At 56.2% G+C, this 20,461-nt stretch overlaps 1 pseudogene; it reads right to left on the bottom strand.

Annotated features, from left to right (window-relative positions):
• Positions 1–14,763, bottom strand: part of LOC106493881 (adenylate cyclase type 10-like) — a 28,956-nt pseudogene extending 14,193 nt beyond the window's left edge.
• Between the last annotated feature and the right edge of the window lie 5,698 nt (positions 14,764–20,461).

Here is a 20,461-nt window from a genome sequence, read left to right on the forward strand (position 1 = left end):
CCTCCAGCACAAAGCTAGTGGCACAGGCTAATCTGAAATGGACTTGTCAGAGCTTTTAACAACCCATCCCTAACACCCACGGTGCCCTGAGCATTACACGCTTCCACTGGGGCAGTGCAGCGTGCTCTGGGGAGCCCCACCAAGGACATAGCTGGGGGCAGCAGCAGGAGCCTACAGGGCTCCCGGGCTCCTGCTACCACCACTTACCACTCTCCTCCTCCAGAGAGGTGCCTGACCCCTTGGTGGGAACACTGCTCTCTTCTGCCACCTTTTCAGCATTCAGCCACTTCAGGATGTTGCATCGCACCAGGTCACTCAGCACCTTGTTCATCTTGGACCTGCTCCACCCGGGAAGCATGTGGAACAGCAGCTCAGTGCTAAACAGCGGCCCTAGGATGGCTGCACACTTCAGAACCATCTGCTCCGAGGGCTTCATGCTGTCCAGCTCAGCCAGCGCAATCCCTGTCCAAAACAAGCCACAGCTCTCTCTCTTGCCCACTCCCCAGGCTCAGGCTGCACAGGCTGCATTAGCTGCAACACCCGACATGGTAGATTTTCCCCATCTTTCCTAGGGACTCAGCCCCTTGGGCAATCACAACCCAGGGCACATGTCTTCAAGACGGCTCTGCTCCTACTCGAATCACAGGAAACAAGGTCGTCGGAAAGCAGAGATGCTCAAACGAATGCTCCCCCACCACGGATGAGCAGGGCAGCATCCAACACATGCATACATCCCGGGATGTGGCTTGCCAGCTCTAGGGTATATTTATGCCCACAGGGCACACAGACAGAGAGCCCTTCCCCCACCACTGAGGCCGACTCAGAGCTCCCCACAACCCTTGCCTTCACTTGGTCACACAGGACTTTCCCCTTCTTTGACAAAGCAGCTCTTGCAACAAGAACACTTTGGAAACTAGGAGCTTTCTGCCACCTGCATTCTGCCAGGGCTCATCTAGAGGGCAGCCATGCTCATTCACAGCTTCCCATCCAGCACCCCCTAGAAAGGGGGATTTCTGGGCCAGCCCAGACAGCAACAGGCAAAGAGAGATTCACAAGATGGCTGTGGTTGCTGTTCAGTGTCTTGAGAGCAGCATGAACTGGACAACTTGCAAACAGAACAGTAAGGTGAGAAGCCTAGTTCAAAGCTCAATCAGAGCCAAGTCAAATACTCCCCAGCAATGCATTTGCTCTCGCGGAGAAGAGCGAAACATTACAGTGTGGCCCCAAGAACTTCTTTTCTCCTATTCTTCACCGAGAGCAGACAACACGCTCCCAGGTGGGCCACATCCAGGAGGGGAAAAACACTTCGCACAGCCACAGGCATGTTTCTCCATGGAAAATCTAATGGGACCAGAGCAACCTTCCCAGCAGAGTCCCAGAGTGCAGAGGGCTACCTCTGCAGCACATGGATGCCCAGAGTTTCCAGCTCATGTCCCGGGAAAGGGACCCAGCACAGCCGCCAGCTGCCACAGCGGGGCTCGGCCCCTCACCTTTTAATGTGGGGGGAAGCATGGTGTTCTGCAGGGTCACGTCCGGTCTGATGGTGCACACCCTGCGGTCCTTCCTCGTGCTGGAGCTCCACGTTGCTGCAGTGGTTGAAGCCTCCATTACAGAAGCTGAGTGGAGCAAGGGAGCAGGAGAAAGCCATTAGCAAAGGGAGACAATTCATGTCATGACTTCCTGCTTGCAAACATTACCAAAGCCACCTTAGCTAGGACAAGGCCTGCGTTAGGTGGGCAGATGCACTCGGCCTGCCCCCAACACGGTCGCTAAGAAGAGCAAAACACTGCCCTTGCATACCTTTGCTTCCAGAGCCCTTCCCCAACATTTCCTGTTGCCAGGCAGTCTTCCCAAACACTCCCAAATCAAAACTTCCAGACTTTCTAGCTGGGGAAGGAACGCCTCAGGACAGAAAGCAGCAGTGTTGCTACTGTCCCAGAGCCAGGCACATTGCCAGTGCTCATCCAAAAGGGCAGGTCACTCAGGGCTGCTGCCAGAGCCATGGCAAGCTGGTTGGCATTCATCTCCAGGTGGTGTTACCACTGCCTTCTTCACTTAGTAGCACCTTTGTGGGGATTCACACTTTGGCATTCAAGTTTCCAAGGCCTGTCCCTTGCCTCCGGGTGGGTTTGGTGACAGACTTCTTTGCAAGTGACCTTTTTTGCCTTTTGCCAAGGTAAATACATGCACATTCCAATGCCTAATAAACAACACACATGCGTCTGCCTGAGAGCAGAGTTCTCCAGTGCAGCCCAAGAATTTGGAGTGGGACTGAAAGTGAGAAGGAAGGGATTTTCCACAGGTCAGACAGCAGCACTTTAGAGGCCCCCATGAAAACCCCCCCGCATGGGGCATGCTACAGGCAAAAGAAACGTGCCCTGCTTGTGCCTAACAGGGCTCTTGTGTTTAATCTCTCACTCTCTTTAACCAGAGGATCCCCAAAGCCAGCTTGTGGTCATGCTGCTCTGCCTTTGCCTGCCCTGACCCCAGACATTGCACTTCCTAAGCAACTGCACTCAGGGACAGAAATTGCTCTTCCCTGCCTCCTGACGCATGCTTCAAACTACGCTTTGGCCTACGAGGCAGAGGAGAAGCACAGCAGGGGCTCAGAAAAGCCTGAGTCCTCGGCCCACCTGCTGATGAAGACAGTTTTTCTGACCAACAAACACTTAGGGTGTGGGCAGGAACGTAAAGTGCGCCAATGACATCTACCCATATAGTGAAGATCATGGGCCCAGCAGGAGCTCTCCTTTCAGCGGCGGACCAGACATTGCTGACTCCAGGGATCCATTTTCCTTTCCCTGCCTTCAGGTTTTTTCACTAACCCACTCAACTCTTCTGGCCCTCTTTCCGTTCCTCTAAATCCCTCCCCACCCAACATCCTTTAGCTCCCTCCAGCCTCAACCCTTTAGCATTCATCCCCCAGCAGGTCTTACAGCAGCTGGCACCGAGGGGCATTGATAGAATCAGTCCAGCTGTGTGGCTGTGCACAAGGAACACTGCAGCCATGGGACTCACAATACTGGGCCAGAATAAGCACCCCGCTTCATACAGGTTCAAAACAAGAGCAGCGCTTAGCTTAGTGCCAGGCAGCATCTCTTCTCCTCCTTTGAAACTGGCTGCCACGGCACCATTGCTTGGCCTCTCAAAGACACCAAAACTCCCCAGCTTCTCCTTTGGCTGTCCCAGCAGCAAGGCATGTACAGACCCACACCCCATCCACACCAAGCTTTGTATGGCTGCTAGAGCTGACTGTTCCTAGGTCACAGGGGAACCCCCAGGCAAGAATGTGCTGTGGAAAATGCACCACAGCCGCTAGGCAGGCAGCCACAAAGGTGCTTACTGAAGAGGCTCTCCCACTTGTCCTCTCGTTTCTCTTCCTTCCCCAGTGGGTGGAACAAGAGCAAGTCGTGGCAGTTAAGGTAGCAGAGCAGTTCCTCACAGTAATAGGGGATGCCATAGCTTCTTTGCATCAGGAACCTGCAAAGGAGCAGATCCAGCACTCACTGACACAGGCAAAGTAAGGCACGTGCACACGTTCCAGATGGGCGCTGAGCCACGCGGGCGTAACGCAGGAAGCAACGTCTTCACCACAGCTCCACCTCACTTGTGAAAGGGCCACGACTCCCACTGGCTTTGGCATCTGAGCCACCCAGAAGCTACAGCCTTTGCTGGAATCCACAGGAAAACCATCGTGGACAGAGCCCAAGGCACAGAGCAGTAAGCCTCGTCTTTCCTGTCCCCAGCAGCCTAGATCCTCTCCGGCACCAGTGAGAACCTAGGCCCCAACGAATCACCCCCCACAGCCCTGCCACACAGACAAACGCCTTTGCCACACCTCAGCCAGGCCAGGGTGCAGGACCGCTTCCTTCCTACCTTCCAGCGCAACACAGGCGGCCTGACACCTCCTATGCTCTGTGCCTGGGCAGCTGCCCACTCGCAGCTCACAACTGTGAGCATCTGACACTGGCTAGAGGCACTGGCCCTTCCAGAAGCCCTGCGCTGCCTTTTCTAGGGGTTCATTCTCTTCTGCTCCCTGCACAGGTTCAAGCGCTCAGGAAGAGCTCAGAGGCCCTGCCTGCGACTTACGTCTCTAGATCCTGGGGTATGCTGGCAACTCCAAGGGCCTGGCAGGCTTTCTGCACCACAGCGGAAGCCTTCAGCCCTCCCAGATGAACAGAGGTTGTTTTCTGCAGCTTCGGGATGTCTGCTGCAGCTTTGCAAAGCCTCTGTCTTCTACAGTGACCGGCAGCGAAGCCCATCACCATAAAGATCGAGACATCCCTGAGCACACTCCACAGAAGACTCCAGGAGAGAGAGTCGATGCAGTGGGCATTGTCGATGACAAATATGATGACTTCTTCTTCAACAGCCTGAAACAAACAGCTTGCTCTGGGTGCATTCTGATGGGTTCTCAAGTAGCTTCCACAGGAGCAACTTTGGCCTCTCTCTCTCTCTCTCTCTCTCTCTCGAGAGAACACTGTGAAGTCCCTTTCCTCTCCCCAGCTACTTAGGCATTCAGAATCTTAATGACTTGCAATTTCTCTGAGACTTCAAGGTCTCTCACGGAAGGTGGTACAGAAAGACAGCGTTGCTTCTCCCAAGCATGTGCCCACCAACTTTATGGGAGGAAAGTTATCAGGGGGTATGGGCAGGGGTGCTTAGGCTCTGAAGGACAATGACTCAAGTACATGGTCCTCCCGCCAGCTCCCACCACTCGCCTCCAGAACCCTCCACCTGCAGGGCTGTTTTCCTTTTCTGACCCACGATGGAGAGAATAGTTCACCTTCTGCAGCACTTTCTTCAAAACCGCCTCCAGCTCCAGTTGCCTTTGAGTGCCACTCATCTGGGAAACCGCCTTCGAGAGGGGAAACTGCCCAGAAAAGCACAGTCAGAGAAACAGCCTTTCAGGGGCTTTCAGCACACCTACCCAGCACATAACACCAACCCAGCAAAATGCCTCTCCTGGCCTCAGCATCATCCCTCTCCCCATCACAGTTGCAAGGAGACACAGGGCAGACATCACCTGGCGCCTAGAACAGAGGCCCTCTGAGGCCTGAGGGTCTCTGGCAGAGCTCCTGGGGGTGGGAGGAGTGAAGAGCTTGTTCTCTCACGATGGGAATCTCAGGAGGGAGCAGACCACTCACGCAGCAGTCAGCTCAACACAAGGTCATCAGCCCCACCTCCAAGCTGCTCTTCAAAGCCCCTTCCAGGGTGCTGAGCAAGACATCAGGAACTACGTGCACCAGCCTGGCACCTGAGCTCACCCCCAAGAGGGAGCCCCCCCGCTGCACCCAGGAACAGAAGCCTGTGCTATATCCCCCTGCTCTTGCCACCAGCGAGCGGAGCGACTCCCCATCAGAGCCTCCGAATGACAAAAGCTCACAAGCAGCCCTTTGCCAGGGCCAGAGAGGGTCTCGCCTCTCACCTTAACGAGGAAGAGTTCATTGAGGAGGCAGTAGTTGCTCTCTTGCATCAGCCCTCGGAGCTTTGCCTGCAGGACAAGCTGTCTGGCACCGCAGGATTTACAGGCCTGGAGGCCCAGGGCCATGGCCAGCACCATACGGACAGCAGAGTGGACCTGCTTCAGGTTTAGCTCCGTCAGTTCCACGGCTACTACCCTGCCATGCAAAAGCAAAAGGGACTGAGACTCAGAAAGGCATGCAAAGAGCTGCAGACTTCCAAGTCAAAACTAGGAGAGAAGAGACACATCATCCAGGGCTGACTGCAAGGGCACTCTGGACATACAGCCCCAGACGCACTCTTCATCCACACACCTCAGAGCGCTTCACAGAGGGCCAAGCTTTTCCCTCTTCTTACAAGGAAAGGGCACAGAGGGGCAATTCGTGCCAAGCCCCTGGCAGAGCCACCACCAGACCCCGTGTCTCCACAGCGCTCAGCACTCCCCCCCTTGCACAGCAACTTGCCAGCTGAAGCAGCAAGGACCGAGCAAGTTGGGCCTTTGTGTTTCCACTCCACAGCTTCACAATCTGCCTCCTACACCACGGGAGGGAAGGCTTTGCTGCCCCAGTGGGCCTTCGGGATGAAAGCCCGAGGGCAAGCAGCGTTTCTCAGGCAGCCCCTGCCCCCCAGCTTTCTTCTCTGCCCACGCAGCTTGGGCTCTTTCCTTCCCTTCGGGCCCGGCCCAAGGATGCAAGAGGAACAGCACTGACTGCACAAGCCACCTCTAGCTCCCTCAAGAGGGAGTGGGAGAGCACGCAGCTGCTCCTAACCAGGGGCTCCCGGAGGCTTTTCTGGGATGCTGCAGGCTAAGGGCCAGGCGCACTAGCAGAGGGGCTCGAGGATGCCGGGAACATCAGTGGATGGGCAGGGGAAGTGTCCCACAGGTAGCTCTCCAAAACACTCACCTGTGGCCAGCAGCCTGGCCTAAAGAGGCAAGCTCCGTGAGTAAATGGCTCTTTCCAGAGCCTAGCATGCCCTCAAATGCTAGGATGTGCCTTTCTTGACGAGCCACGTAGGCTTCCAAGGCACTTTCAAAGAGGGCAATCTCCTTCTCCCGACCTGTGAAGGCAGACAAGAAAGCAAGCTGCTGGAGCGAGCTCAAAAGCAAACAGCCGTGGGCGTCCTTCCCTCTTGCTGCCACAGCACCTTCCCTCCATCGCCCCTGCGAGCCTGCCTGCACCCAGGGCTCCTTCCCACCCAAACAGCTACACTTTTGCAGCCAGGCCTGCCTTAGAGCACTGACAGGCCCACCTCCCTGCCTCACTCACGCCACAACTCCCATGCCCCCTTTCCCTCCCTGCCTCCCTGCCCACAGGCAAGGGATCTCCTCAGGCATCCTCCCACAACTCCCCACAGTCACCCAGGGCAAGGTCAGAAGGGACAATCTGAGTCACTGCAGGCCCCTAGGGCCCAAAGAGATGCAGAACATCTCCTCCGTGCACCACAAGCAACAGAACACTTCCCACCTCCCTGCAGCTAAGGCAACATCTTCAGCCCCCAAACAGCTGACAACAGCAGCAGCAGTTACAGGCATCCTGTGTGCCCTGGCATTTCCACAGCAGCAGGCACTCCTCACAGGAAGATGCCCAGGTGCTGCCAAGAAATGAATGCTCGGGACTACAAGGGAGAGAAGCCACTGCCAAAAAAGCTCTGGCAGGCAGACAGACAGAAGGAAAGCTCCTTCCTCATCCTAGCTATGTGCATCAGTTTAGCCCCGAGCCTGGGAGCAACTGCATGCTTGAAAGCTCCCGCCATGCTAGCTGTGGAGCACAGCAGGAAGCACTAGGCGCCTCACCCTGCTTCCCACCTCCAGCTCTGGCCCAACCCCAAACCTATGAACCAGCTACGAGCCAAGGGATGCACCAAACCCTTATGGCCACTGCAGGCAACACCATTCCTCGCAAAAGCTTCTCCATTCCCAGGCTGCTTCAAACAGCTACCAAGGGCAAGAAACTGGTGTTCAGAAGAGCAAGGCGTTCACCTACCGAACAAGGGGCCATATGCAGACCTCTCCTCCATAAGATCCAGGCCAAATATGCTAGCAGAGGAAGAGAAAAACAAAAGTCAATGAAGCAGGCAGAAGCTGGAGGATGGAGAGCCATGCGTGGAGCTGAGGATGCACTCTCAGCTACCGCTCTTCTTTTGAGCGCCATGGTATCCTGCCCACGCTCCCACTGCCAAAGTTCATGCTCACCCATGAGAGGGGGAAAACACCAAACAAGCACCAGCAAAACTTTTGGCACAAACAAGCCCAACGGCCACACTGTGACAGCACACTGTATCAACACGCAAGCACCAGAGGCCAAAACCAAAGAAAGCAAAGACAGGAGAAAGAACCCAGGGAGGACCATTGGTGAGCAGACTGCTTTACCACACGTGACAAGCAAAACGAGCCTCTGGTCCTGCAAACTGCTTCCCTGCGGTTTGCTCACAGGAAGCAATTTATAGAAGGGCAACAGATGCTATCCAGGTAAAGACGAGGAATAAAGAGCTCTCGGTTCAAGCCAGGACGTGCAACAGGAGCACAAGGGTCACTTAGTTGGCCAAGACACCAAGCGCCTGGCATCTTGGGCTCAAGCTTTTCTGTAGTTTCAAAGAGACGGCCAATGCTAATGTTCAAAACGTCATCCAAAGAGAACCTCAAAGCCTGTCCCAGAGGAACAGCTCAAGTTCCACCAGGAAGTGAGTCCCAGCCAGCCACGCTTTCCCAGGGGAACAGCACTGACCAAAAGCTTTCCAAGAGCTTCCTGCTTAGAAGCAGCCAAGAGAAAACCCCCTCGGTGGCTCAGAAATACCACTGCATTAGTCTTGCACGCAACCAAGCAAGCACAGAGCAGAAAGTACAGTTGGAAGCCATCTGGACAGGGACTGACAGGCCACTCTGTGCCGAGAGACACCTACGAGCCTTCTCCACCCCTACTGCATCGCTCCCACTCTCCCAACAGCAACAGGCCCCAAGGGGAACAGGCAAAAAGCACAGCCACGCTATGGCTTTCCATCTTCTCAGCCACAGGGGTGGGAGGTGTGGGCAGGGCGGCAGCTCGGTCTCTTTCCGCACAACTCCTCTTTGCTGACCAAGGCTGGACCCTGTGTGCCACCACGCCCCCAGCCAGCCTGCTCAGAGAGGACACTCACAGCTTCTCCGACATCCCCAGGTACTGATAGACAGTGCCAGGATCGCCGACCCCCTTCATCTTGGCCTTCGGCAGCTCCTTGAAGTAAGACTGGGGCAGCCTGGAGGCCGCGTAGGTCGCTGCATCGCAGGACACCAGCCCAGGGTAGTGCTCCATCAGCCGCGCTGCCAGGTTCACCTTCTGGCCCATGACTGCCGCAGAGAGAGAGCACGCATTGACGGACCCAGGAGACCAACCCGCACCACCCTGCCAGGCTGACGGCTGCATCACCGCCAGCACAGGCAAGAGCCAAACCCGGCTGAGCACGACCGAGAGGAACGCCAAGGCTTGGAGCCCATTCCCCAGCCCCACAGTGGGACCCGCTCAGCCTCTGTCGTTCCTGACGGGCCGCAGGCCAGGCCCTCGTCCCAGCCCAGCGCACACGGCCCACAGCTTCTTCCCCGGCACTCTGCCTTGTCCTTCCACAGACCCAGCCCAGGCACCCACTCCAAGACAAACACCTCGTACCTGTGTATTCGTGCCTCACGCGGTGGCCAACGACTCCGCAGAACGCCGTCCCGCTGGTGACCCCCACGGACACCGCCCTGACGCACAGGCAGAGTGGCAGGGACTCAGCAGCGCCCGTGAGCAGTGCTGCCTGCCCCCCTCCACCCCTTCCCCACCTCCCCGCACACCGCCAGCCGCCCCGGCAGCGCAGGCCTCAGGGACTGGCAGAGCTCAGGAGCCGGACAGCCCCAGCTTGAAGGGGCTGCGGAGAGCAGCCCGGCGGTTTGGCACCCTTCCCCTAAGGCCCAAGAGCTGCCACGTGCCCCAAATCCCCTCCCGACACAAGCAGGCCCCAGCACGTCTCCTCAGCGGGGGGGGAGGCGGCTCTCTCTGCACCCCGCCTGCAGCGACAGCAACTTCGGGCCAGGCGCCGTGGCCTGGTCCCGCTCCACACGCCGGGCACCTGCAAGCGCCTGCCCCTGGCCCGCAGGAGGCCGCTGCCCTCGTGGTGGCTCCTTCCAGGGCCGTGAGTGGCCTGTGGTGGCTGCAGGAACTCCCCTGGCTATGGGGGGCACACCCCAGGGCCATCTGCCACCTCTCAGGGCACGGCCTCCTTCCCCCCAGCGACGGTGGAGGCCAAGCTGGAGGGCACGTCTCTCCGAGAAACCACCGCCCACCTCACCCCGTACCGTCCCGGGCAGCATGCCTCCCCACTCACTCAATTTTCCTCGGCCTTGTGGAGCAGGCGGTGGAGATCTGAATCGCGCTTTCCAAGGCGTGAACGCTCTCGCAGGGCAGCTTTCCTCCAGGGAGGCCAAACACACACAGCAACGTGCAGCCCTGCCCAGGACAGAGGCAGCACACCTTGCCACAACGCCTGCAGCAAACCCTTCCTGCCCTGAGGCTCCAGCCTCCGCCCAGACCAGCAGAGCCTCAGGGCAACCCCAGGCCAGAGGTACCAATCCCAGCAGCGAGGCAGAGCTGCTTCTCCTTTCCCCACTGCTCTAGAGACAGAGCCGCTTCCCTCCGCTCTGCCACCCACGCTTGGGCGCGGGGGCACTGCTCCCCCACGCTCACCTTATCGAACATGGAGATTTTGTTGATTTCACCCTTGTGAGGACGGAGGATCTCCGAAATCAGCACGCTGCTGTCCTGGATAGCCTTGCAGATTTGGGCTAGGTTGACCTTGGCAGCAAACTGCAGCCTCACAAAGAGGCAGGTGACCGGCCGCAGCTCGGATAAGCACGCCAGGGGCTCTCCGTCGTCAATCTGGAAGACAAGAGCAGGGCACCTTCACCGGCCCGCTCTCCCTGGGTGCTTACTGCCTGCAGCAGATACCAAGGCAGAGCACACAGAGGGCCAGTAACAGGCGCTATCAGAGGAACGAAGAAAGCCTCCCCGCAGTGCAAAGCAGGCATCAGCCTTCGCAAGACAGACACAGAACCGGACAAGAAAGCACTAGGCAGAGAAACGTCTGCTGACAACACCACACCTTGCTGCAGGTATGCACACAAGGGGCCACCCTCAGCAATGCTGTCGCGACTCCAGAGGAATCTCTCGCTTATCACAGGGTCATGGCCACAACAACATCAGTAGGAAATGCAGAGGGCAATCCACCTCCCGCCGCCCGCGTCTCTCTCTGCAGGAGCACACAGCGGGCAGCTTCCTGGCATGTGTAGCACAGTGGACCCGTTTCCCCAGGTTCTCACCTAAGGAAGGGGGCATTTTCTTTGCCTTGTCTGCTTTCTTGAGAACTCCCTTTCTGCAATGCACATCTCCTTCTCCCCTCTCCCCAAAAGGCACCTCCCAGCACCTGTGGCCATACCTTGCGCAGAACACTTGCTGGGATGTACTTCCTCAGCACTTTCCCCAGAGTACGATGAGGGGCCAAGGTAACAGCAGGTCTCAGGATGCCTACGCAAGGAAAATACAGGCGGTCACTGGCAGGATGGCGCTACGAGCCTGGCTACGGGGGCCTTGCAAAGCAGGGGCTGGCACTGCAACTCAGGGAGAAAAATTCTTCGCCCTTTGCCCGTGTGTTCTTCCTGCAGGTGCTCAGCCACAGCAGTCCCCTGGAAGCAGCAGCAGGAAGCAGCCAGTGCCTCCGCTGGAGCACAGCAGGGCCCAAGGCACAAAACCTAACTGCAAGGGGGAGAGGGCAGAGGCCATTCCTCACTGGCCCCTCAGCAAGCCAGTGCCCATCTTTCTGGGCAGGCACAGAACAAGGCAAAGTTGGCACTCACCTGGCATTTCAGGAGAACAGCAGTTCAGCCGGGCTCGCGTGAACTTGGACAAAAGGTCTTCACGTTCCGACACAGACAGCCGTTGCATGCCTGTAACCTGAAGGCACACGCAGCAAAAGCACTGCCATCGGCCTCCCCAAGAGTCCCAAGGCCCCCTCCTACCCTCCGCTGTCACTTCCCAGAGAAGGGGAGAAGATCTTCGTGTGTCAAGGCCACCTTGCTGGATTTGCGCCGGGACAAACACTGGCATCGGCAGCACACGAGCTGCGCAGCCATCGGCCAAGCATCTCCCCCGTCTCCAGAACAACTCCATGACCCACAGAGGACATTACCAGTAGGGCCAAATCCTGCCAGTCCCTCCTGACCCCACCTCAAACCCAGCAAGCACAGTCCAGAGCTAAGCCTCAGCTGGAAAGGCAACAGCTACAGCTGCCCACCTCCTTTTACAGCTACAACTCCCTCCACGGCCATCTCCTCAGCCTTCTCACACCTTCCTCCCTCACCGCCACCTCCAGCTCCTCAAAACCACTCGAGAGGCCATCTCACCCACCTTCACAGCTCCTTGGCCTTTCGCTCTCTTGCTCTTGACCTGGTTCTGGTTGCAGAGCTCCCAGCAGCTGGCTGACAGGATAGTTTCACTTGCATTTGCAAGGTTTTGGGCCTGCCAGACTTCACCCACGGCCTTGCCAAGGATCAGGAAGCGCTGCTCCTTTCTGTCTCCAACAGTCAGCAGGGACATGTGCCCTGCAGAGATCCCTGGGGAGAGACAAGCACAGCTGAGGCAGAGAGCACTTTTACCTGCGCAGCCTCGCGCCGCTCAACTCTTCACAGGCTCAGTTTGAAGCTCAGCCCTGAAGACAGGCTCCTTTTCTCAGCTGCTTCAGCTGGAGGTGCCCATCCCTCTTTATGGAGTCAAGCTTGAGTATCGACGGGGAGGGGGTCCTAAGCGGGGGCCTCCTGACAGAGGGGCCTGAAATGGGCATCTAGAAAGAGGCAAATGAAGCTGACACTGACAAAGTCTTCACGGGCCAGGGCACCTCTTGCACTTGCCTACCGCAGAGGCCCAGCACACCAGCAGCTTTGCTGGCCATCTGCTCAGGGTGCATGCAGGCAGCTTGTAACCGGCTGCCTGAGAATGCACAAGAGCCTTCCAGGCAAAAGGCTTCCACTGGCCCCAGGAGGCATCACAACTCTGCCTCAGGGGGCAAAGCACCCTGCAGCCCTGCACAGGGCCATGGAGCCTCGCACAGCGCAGCCAACTCAGCACTCCCCGTACCTAGCTTCAGTCGGAGCTTCAGACCCACGGCTGTGTCACGGATGCTGTACTTCTCCTGGATTTGCCAGCAACACTGCAACACCAGGCTGATGGTGTCTCTCAGCTGCGTTTCTCTCGCTCTCCACAGCACCAGCACAGCATCCCCTGCGGAAACCAAGGCAACGGGGGAAGGCTCTGGTGAGACCTGACACTCCCTCACCTGCACCCACCTGCACAGACAGCAGAAACCAGCAGGCGTGCTGAGGGACATGCACTTGGGGGAAGGCATCCTCCTCAACTGCAGCACCCTGCGCACAGGGACGCCTTCCCCTCTTCCAGGCCAGCTACAACAGCAGACACGCTGGCAGAGGACCAGGGCGCGCAGTGGGTCTGCAGCAACACTGGCATCCCCACAGCCACTCCCACTCAGCACAGAGATGCAAGGGCTCTCTTGACCCCTCGTTCCTCACATGCTGCCTCAAACCTGAGCTCCCAGGGTATCCCCCCCCCTCAACCCCTGCACATCAGCGCCGTCCCGCTGCAGCTTCCAGCTTGGGGCCCACGATGGCAGCTCCCCCTGAGCACCTGCGTGCCAACAGAGCCACCCCTCTGGGCTTTGCCAGCTCGCCGCTCACTCTGTCCTCTTCCCTAGCATGCCTCTTCAGTGGCAGCAGACAAAGCTAAGGTTCGTTTAGAAAGATATACCTGCAAACTTCAGGATGTCTCCTCCAAAGCCCAGCAGCTCTGCAGGCAAAAGAAAGAGAGGAGTTGCCTCTATGCCTTCTTCAAGGAAGCCACAGAAGAAGGCACTCTGCTGCCAGAGGAGCACAAGGACAGCAGTGCATTGTGGGGCACAATTCAGGAAAGCACAGCTGCAGCCTCTCTGCTTTGGTCACAGGGACCACAGCACTGGTGCCTGCAGTACCGGGCCCTGCAAAAGGGAGCTAGGGAAGGTAACACACTCATTTGTCAGCACCAGCGTCCCCACGTCACTTGCACACTGATACTGGCTGCATGCCCCCACGCTCCCCTGGGCCCCAACACCAGCAAAAGCTTCCTCCGTCGCAAGAGTCCAGCTGCTCTCGGTGGTCCTCAGGGCCCACAGAAACGCCCAGCCTGCACAAGGAGGCAGCAGCAGGCTGCCCAGCACACCTCTCTCCTCTCCCAAAGAGCAGGCTCATGGCCCCATCGCCGACAGTCCTGCAGAACGGCACTTACCCTCCAGAATGTCACCCATGTAGTCATTGAGGGTTTGCGTTAGCTCATCTGCACCCCGCTCTATGCTGATGCTCTGGCTAAACTTCTCTGTCAGAGCAGTGAAACCTAGAACAGGGACACACAGGCACACAGAAATCAGGAAGTGCCTACATGGCCCGAGGACCTGGCAGCCAGCTTCATGCTCCCACCTCAGAGATCCTGCACATCACATCTCGCCCTGACCTGGCCGGTTACAACAAGCCTTGACCGCCCAAGAGAAACCAACACTCTCGCACTGGCCGCTGCTCCTGGCAGCGTGTGTTCCCCCACACCGCACAGCCTGGAGCAGGTGCCCCTGGCCCACGCTCTCTTGCAGCCCATGGAGGACTGCCTGGCACTGGGTGCCTCCGCCGAGCTCAGCTAGCCGACTCCTGGCCTCTTCCAGTCCTCTCATCTTCTGGAGCCCCTTGCTCCTTGGGACGTCAGCTACCTCTGAGCTCTACTTCCGCCACAGCGGAAGACGTCAGCGGCAAAGAGAACTCCTCCGATCCATTCTCCACCAGAGGTGGCATCAGGGCTCCAAAAGGCCTGAGGAGTCCCAATGCCTCGTGCCTCTGACTTCTTCTCAACGCTCACCCTTCACAAGCCTTTGACCCACCTGACACATCTGCAAAGAGCAGTACTCCGTGAAAATTCTGAACGCAACCGGTTTCGTGCCTCAAGTCCTCAGACAAAACGAGATCGGGGACGTAAGCAGCTACTTCCCCCAGTCCTGAGCAGTGCTTGGACCTTCTCTCCCAGGCACAAGACATCGTCAGCACCCTTGGGGTACACGGGGTACCTCGGGACAAGACGACCGTGCCCAGCAGGGAGCAGGACAGGATAGCACGGCACCACGCAGGGCTGCGCAATAAGCCTGGGCCTTGGGAGGGGCGGCTGGCCCTCTGCCACCAAGGGGCGGGTCACAATCGGCTGGCAGTGACATCAGCTGCACGTCATCCGTTGCCTCTATGCTGTCATCAGGCTACAGGGTCAGCTAACAGCGACAGCCTCTGCATGCCATCGCTTCCCTGGCAACTGCAGCACACAGCCGGGCATGTCCTGGGTTCTTTTGTCGTCAGAACAAGTGGGTGTTTTCCAGAAGGTGGGCGACAGAGCAAACCTCCACCCACAGGCCTCCTGGGGGAGGCCAGAAGGAGACGGACAGGGCTGCACCAGGACCATGGCAGACAGGCGCATCAGAGAGGGGAAGAAAAAGCTGAAAGACTCGGCAGGAGGCAGCTCCAGTTCCCTGCTCCGGGGCTGAGAGCTGTGTAAAGCTTTCATGCTGCAGGGACGCACACCCACACTGGGCACCCCAGCTCACACACAGCCCACAGCTCGTTGCTCCCTATGGGAAGGTGAGCCGGGAGCTGAGGGTGACCCCCGCGCAGGCAGTGCCCTCGCCCACGGGGCGCAGTCCCGCAGGGGCTGAACACGGCACGCACAGCTGCATGCTGGCCTCTAGCCAGGCGAAGTACAGCTGGCTGCTACAAGTTGCTTGTTTTCTGTTCTTTTCTTCCTGGTTTCTCTTTCTCAAATAAACGCAAGAATCCAGCCTGCCAGGCATCCCACTTAAGCGCACCCATCCCTTTAGACAGAAGACAGCTGCGGGCTTTGGGGGCTGCTCCGTCCAGAGGGCACCAGCTGGGAGCACCCGGGCTCCAGGGACCAGCTCCTGCAGAGACCGAGTGCCTAAGAGCAGCTGCTGGAGGCATCCCTATTCTCTACGGACTAGGGCATGCATTCACTTGTAAAGCCGCCTTGCCTTGCCTTGGGACTGATTGCGAGCCTGTGATCACAGTAACGCTCAGACCAGCAAAAGGAAGGGGCTGACATCAGCAGGGCGGGAAGAAATGCAGGAAGAAATTTAAGAGGATTTGTCCAGCACATGCTGGTGAAAGTAGGGCTCTGTACCAGCCACAGGGCTACTTTAATCGAGCTCCCACAAAACTCAGAGACAAGTAGAGGCCGTGTAAGCTCACGTGTGTCCATGTAGGCATCCCTCCCCTTTCTAGGCAGGACCAAGCAAGCTTTCTCTGAACTGCAGAGAAGCTCTGGCACTAGCCCTGCGGCCCTGTGGCCACAAAGCCGCCCAGCAGGAGAGGGAGACTCAGCGCCCTCCTTGAAACGTTTTTCTGCAGGAGGCTGAAGACTGTGCAAGCAGGAGGCCATCACCCCAAACACAAACTCACATGCAAGAAAAGCACTTGTGTGCCCTGCACACAGTGATTCTCAGGGGAACAGCACAGCTCCCTCCTTCACAGGCACTCAGCGTGCAAAAGGCTACGGAGTCAGCACAACTGCCCGAGCAGAAGAGGCCCCTGGGGGCCCGCTTCAGGATTTAGGCTCCCTGCAGCCCTTTCGCTTCAAAGCTACAGTTGCAAAAATCACCCTGCAGGTAACTCCGTGGAGTTCAGACCACCGCACCAAGCTCAGCACAAGCGCAGCAAACAGCCACTTGCCCTCAGACACACGGATGGGGCACTGATGCTGCTGCCAAACCAGCCCCTGCTCAGCCCCGGCCACATCTTCCAGGGGAATGAGCAGAGCTTTATCCATGCAGCAGAGCTGGTTTCAACACTGCACAGCAGAGACATTCATCTCCCACTTTTTTTGTTCTGTTGTTAACTGCACTGCTGAGCAGGAGAAATACACACTTCCTTGCTCGCTTGTGATCATGGACAGGATCACGACATGCCTGGAGAGATGCCAGGCAGGCATGAAGGCAGCCCTGTAGCAAACGCATTTGGCAAGCAACTCGCGGTCATCACAGTGTCAGTGTCCTCTCTGCTGTCTTCCTCACACAGAGAAGAACTCAGAAGGGACCTGGAGAAACTCTGGGGGAACATTTAATTGGAAGCATAGCAGTTTATGAAGGGCCCCAAACACCTGTCGCTAATATTCTGGAGGAACATATTACAGTAAGAATTGTGTGTAAAAAAGCATAAGAAGGAAAATTTTCTTTAGAAAAAGACTCTACTTGCACACTGCTTCCACAGTGAAGGTGGCCTCTAAATCCTGTAGAAAAAGAAAACTAGGAAGGAAAAAAACAGAGCAACTTGCAAGGGAATCTGCCTACGGGAAAGTACTCTTTAAGGAACAGGAAGCCTCAGCAGGAGAGCCAAGTTGCAACTTGCAAAGCCCGTCACGTTCCTTTTTCAAGAAAACGTAGCAAAACCACACCTTCGCATGGTTAGAAAAGCCTGAGAGTTCCGCTTTTAGTCCCTTCTAGTTTGGAAGTCTTGTGCTTCAGCTTAAGCCAAAAAAGTGCAGACTAAAGCACGACTCAGACCAAGCTCATTCTTAGTGACTTCATTAAGGTTATCAACATTTAACTAGTACCATTCAGTTAAACTGCATCACAAAATTCTGGGCATCCTGCGGCCCTCTGGAGCACTTTCTTCTTTCTCCTCTCCTCTCCTCTCCTCTCCTCTCCTCTCCTCTCCTCTCCTCTCCTCTCCTCTCCTCTCCTCTTGTCACGGAAGTTTCTTTGCCAAATGACAACAAATGCCAATTGGGAGGTAAGATTCAACATCTTCATATGATGAAGCACCATAATTTGGCCCTTTACAGTCACCAAAGATGAGCTTGAAACACACCACAGGGACAAACGGAGAAATAGCAAAGCACTAGTCAGGCTGCCAGCAGCATTGAGAGTACACTCTGAGAACAAAAAGAGAATGGTTTTGATCTTTTGAAATTAGACACCCCTTAAAATCTCTACCCTCAACCTGGGGGCCCTCCCCAGGAGCCTTCCTCATAGCGCTGTAGTGCTCTGCTGACCTTCCAGCTCATAAAGAGTAGGAAAAACAAAAAGTGCTATTTGCTGTCTGCAAGTTAGGCTTTATCAATTGCCTTTTAGAAGAGCCATTAGGTCTTCCCTGGGATTTTTAGCACTGAGTATGTTAGGGCCTTGGGATTTTCTCATGCTATCAGTTGCTTTGGGGCATCAGAAAGGATGAAGAGGCCAGCGCTCTTTCACCTTTGCAGACTGCAGGTCTATCACATTTCATTTCTGTGCACGTTGCATTTTTCTCAAAAAACTTTCTTAGGACTGCTCAAGACACATCTTCCTCTAAACTTTTCTTGCTTGAGATTTATTTCATTTCAATTTAATTTAATTTAATGTAATTTAATTTAATTTATTCCTTTTATTCAGCAGGCCTTGCATTGAGGCCTTAGAGGTTGTACTGGGCAAGTGCATTGATAAGAGATGGCTACGGCTGCTCAGGAAGCAGAGTGTGTGGGCTTCCCTTGAAGATGCCCAGGCCCACCATGACAGCATGTGTCTCCTGACTAGGTAAGAACACCAAGCATGCACCTTGCCTTGTTTCAGGTGTCTGTGAGCAAGGATGTGGCTGGCGGGTCCCTTGCTTTGTGCCTTGGGAGCTGTCCTGAGTTGCAGAAGAGCATCTACATGAGAGCAGGTGAATTTTGGAGGCCCCTGGGCTATTGCCTCCCTGTGTGCCAAGGAGAGCAGCCCTCAGCGCCGCAGCTCCCTCCCCACGGGGGCACCCTCTAGCCCCCAGGATCCCTCCATGGGGCAGAGCCCGGCAGGCCCCCTTCAGGTGGGGCCTGAGCCAGGTGTGCTGTCACCATGGCCTCCCCATGTCAGCAGTGACCTCAGCGCCGCTGTGCCAGAGCTGTTAACACGGACAGCGGTGGGACAGGGCCCGCGATCGAGCTCCCTGCTCCTGCCCGTAATGGGGGCTCCAGCCACGAGCCAAGCAGAGCGGCTGAGCGAGAGGAGGAAGGTGGCACTGCGGAACAAGAGGAAGGTGGGCAGAACCATCTGGGATGGCCGCAGCTGCCCCACAGCCCATGGAGGTGGCCTCCCCAGAGGAGGAGGAGCCCATGGGGGTGGACGAGCTGCAGGGGCAGCCTGCCCCGTTCTCCGGCACCCAGCCTGAGGGGCCCAAGAGGCGGAAACTTATTCTTAGGGTGCAGCTGGTTACAGTTAGGTAGGTAGGTACCATAATCTTTGGGCAGTTGGAGTAGTCTTCATTCAGAGTTAGTTATAGTATTCTTATAGTATTCTTAGGGGAGGGTATTCTTATAGTATTCTTAGGGGAGGGTCGTTAATGGTATAGTGCAGCATTAGGATAGTTAGCTTAGAGGTGGTTACAGTATTCAGAGGGGGTAGGTAGTTACAGTGAGTTACAGGAGCCTTTGGGCAGTTACAACAGTCTTCCTTCAGAGATTCTTAGGAAATAGCATCTTTGTAGCCATAGCGACAGAGGAAGCCCGAAGAATGGAGGGACTACCATGGGCTAGGCCTTTACAAAGTCTCTCCTTTCACAAGATCTTTAGCATGGAGGTGCCAGGGGTGCCACAAATGTCCATAACCCGCACACATGCATGCGGTGCCAGGTCAACTGGCTAAGTCAACTGGGCTACGAGTAGAGGCAAGAGTACGTCTGTGCGCAGCTGATTGTAGGACTGGGCCCCCCAAACCATCCTCTTTCCCTCTATGGAAAAGCAGCAGGATTATGACATATATTTCCCAGTGACATGGGATTCCAAAGTTTCACCAAATACGTGTCCAACACCAGCATTTATGTACAGGAGAACGTTTAATGCAAAGTGACTGTGGCCACAAGTGTGGGGTTCCTCTCCACCTTCCTAAGACACTGTCTGAGGAGCCTTGACAAAGTGCAAACAACAGGAACTTTACTTCATGTCTTTCCTGAAAGCTTCAATCTCCTGAACCGCCGCGTAGCTCTGCACTGTGCAGGAATACGATGACACAACACTGCTGCAGATCCAGTTTCAGCCGACGCAATCCCCAGTGCCACCACCGGCTGCTCTTGAAAATTCATTCTGAGATTAACAGCACAGTGACAAATGACTTTTCCCCCTTCTCTGCCACAGCGCCTCCTCACAGGTGCTAGATTTTGCCTCTTTTGACAGGATTTCCGCAGCATTCCTGCTCTGGACGCTCAGCATTTTTCATTCAAGACCTGTGGCCACAGTTTTGGAGCTGATGAGTTGGCAGTGCATGAGAGGAAACTAGCATGAATTACAGGCTCTCAGGTCTGCAGGCAGCAAGGAGGAAAGAAATAGCGACACAGGATCTCTTAGGCCTCCTCGCTCTGGGGACAGCTGGGAAACAAGCCTGCCGTTCAGCCATCACTGAATGTCCCAGCACAGGGGAAACACAGATTTTTTTTCTCCTTTTAGCCTTCATGCACATTTTTAATGCCATCTCCTGTTTTGCAAGCTCTTAAGAAATCAAGGTCATCTCCTCAGTGCTCAAATCTGACACAGCTCCATGAACTGCAAGGAGGCAACTCCCCTGATTTACGCTGGCCTGTCTCCACCTTGTCTGCCGCCTTGTCTCCACTCCCATTCTAGTCCAAGGCGATGGAGGGTGGGAGTCAGTTGCTCCTGCGGGAACACCAGGTGACATCTGCGGTGCCAGAGGTGATGCAAGGCATGCACAAGTGACTGCAAGCCCGCCCTGTGCAATGCTGAGAGACACACACCCTTGTGTGGCATCAGCTGGGGGCTCTGGGGGGGACTGCCTGGCCGTATGAAACGCACCAGCTGCCCACGCCTGGGAGAAAGAAACTTCTCCTCAGGCACTGAGTTCAGTGCAGCCTGCAGAGCTACTCAGCTGAACCCAAGAGACATGAATGATA

Source organism: Apteryx mantelli, unplaced genomic scaffold, assembly GCF_036417845.1.
Source record: "Apteryx mantelli isolate bAptMan1 unplaced genomic scaffold, bAptMan1.hap1 HAP1_SCAFFOLD_33, whole genome shotgun sequence".
Taxonomy (NCBI): Eukaryota; Metazoa; Chordata; class Aves; order Apterygiformes; family Apterygidae; genus Apteryx; species Apteryx mantelli.